Source organism: Cucurbita maxima, unplaced genomic scaffold, assembly GCF_002738345.1.
Source record: "Cucurbita maxima cultivar Rimu unplaced genomic scaffold, Cmax_1.0 Cma_Scf00087, whole genome shotgun sequence".
In the NCBI taxonomy this organism is placed as follows: domain Eukaryota; kingdom Viridiplantae; phylum Streptophyta; class Magnoliopsida; order Cucurbitales; family Cucurbitaceae; genus Cucurbita; species Cucurbita maxima.
Genome location: NW_019272103.1, coordinates 182,620 through 184,694, shown reverse-complemented (window position 1 = coordinate 184,694; position 2,075 = coordinate 182,620). Strand labels below are relative to the sequence as shown.

The window sequence follows — 2,075 nt, the reverse complement described above, 5'->3', positions numbered from 1 at the left end:
ATCCCACGTCGGTTGTGGAGGGGATGAAACATTTTTTATAAGCATGTGGAAATCTCTTACTATTAGATGTGTTTTAAAACTGTGAGGTTGTCAACGATATGTAATGAGTCAAAGTAAACAATATCTAGGCTAATACTCATAATTTGTTGGAATAGTTCAGTTGGTTAGAGCGTATGATTGTTAACCATAAGGTCGGAGGTTCGTCTTTCTTTTTATCAATGGGAATGAATCATTCCATTTTAGTATGTGGAAAAATTTAACCCTCCAACCAAAGTGGACAATGTCATATAATTATGTAGGTTCGTGATTCCTAACATTGTTATAGTCTTAATTTAACATTCTTAATAATAATATTGTGTTCTTTTTAGGGGTAGCATCAATACAAAAACATAATGTAAAAAATATTTTAGCATAAAGCAGTTACATCATGCATGTTCTAGTGATTCTAGGCCACTAGAAAACTAGGGTCGTTACATATAATCTACACCTGAACATTATATAACCTAAAGAAAAACCCGTGGCAACTGTCTCGATCAAGGACTCGATTACCGCCTACAAGTAGGTTACTTATTTAGTTGCACTAGATATTACTTTTCCTTTTTGGGTGATCACTAATGGTTAGTTAAGGTCACAGAGCAGGGTCGTCCCGAGCCATCAGTTCTATATGTACAAGTTGTTGTCCTTATTTTTCGAATCTCGTTCCAATTTTTATCAAATTTTTCTTTCACGTCAGTTCTATGTGTTACAAATTATTGTCCTTAGTTTTCGAATCTCCTTTCAATTTTTATGAAATTTTTTCTTTGTTAGGATGTGTCATGAATAATGATTTGAAGTCTTAGAAAGTTCAGTTATTATAGCTGTGCTTTGAAGTCTTTAAAATTGAGTTATTACAGTTCTTATATGCTTGAAAAATCATGTCGTGACAATTTTAAATCTCCAGTGAGTTCAATTGATTTCAAAAAATGATATGCTATTGTATTTTTATTTTACCTTTATTTGAGTTGTCAGAAGTGGGATTTGAACCCATGCCCTCTAATCCCGCATTGGTTTGAGAGGAGAATGAAAGAATAACTTATAAGTGTCTGTAAACATCTCTAGTAGCGTGTTTTAAAACTGTGATTCTGACGACGATTTGTTACGGTAAAAAATGGACAATATTTTTTAGTGTTTGGAAATGGGAACGAAGCATTCCTTAGAAGAGTGTGGAAACCTCTCCCTAGTAGACTCATTTTAGAATTGTGAGGCTGATGATGATACGTAATGGGCAAAATCGGACAATATTTGTTAGCGGTGGGTTTGGGCTATTGCGAAAGCTATCAAAGCAAGTCACCAAGCGTTGTGCCAGCAAGGACGTTGGGCCCCCAAGGAGAGTGTATTGTGAGATCCAACATTGGTTGGAGAGGGGATGAAACATTCCTTATAAGGATGTGGTGGGCTTGAGCTATTACAAAGAATTATCTGGAATAGCTCAGTTGGTTAGAGCGTGTGGCTGTTAACCACAAGGTCGGAGGTTCAAACCCTCCTTTTAGCGATGGTAATAAGGTGTGAGTGATATCTTTTGATTGGTTATATATTTTCTTATTATGTTATGACTTGTTAGGATGTTACATGATATGAAAGTATGGTACTTATGATATTGTATACCCCACAATGCTATGTGCACTCCCTTCCCTCTATGGTATACCAATAGTGTGAGTGTATGCTAGTTGAAGCCCAGGTCAATGGGTAGGTATGCGAGCTCGCATGGGAGCAAATGTGTGTGTATGTAAGTCATGAGTAGAGTAGAGAGGACTCCCTACCGAGACCAAGTAAGTATGCCTTTAAACTCTTAACTTTAAGTATGCCTAGAACTTTAAGTTATTGGATGCATGATCATAGGGTTATTATTTAAGATAAGACTTAGATAACTTGAAGACCTCGAGGATAAGAGGGTTAGACTTTTAATTTTGGTGACTTATTCGGATGAAACAATATTATTTACTTGTATTGATTTAATTAGCATACAAATTATCCATGAATATTCCATTTGAATGTCTAATAGGTGGTTGACCTATTTAATGCTCTTAAAATACATA

At 35.5% G+C, this 2,075-nt stretch overlaps 1 non-coding gene across 1 annotated transcript; it reads left to right on the top strand.

Moving 5' to 3' along the window:
- The first annotated feature begins 1,457 nt into the window (after nt 1-1,457).
- TRNAN-GUU lies at nt 1,458-1,531 on the top strand. The gene has a single exon. It is a non-coding gene; the product is annotated as a tRNA-Asn (tRNA).
- The last annotated feature ends 544 nt before the right edge of the window (nt 1,532-2,075 follow it).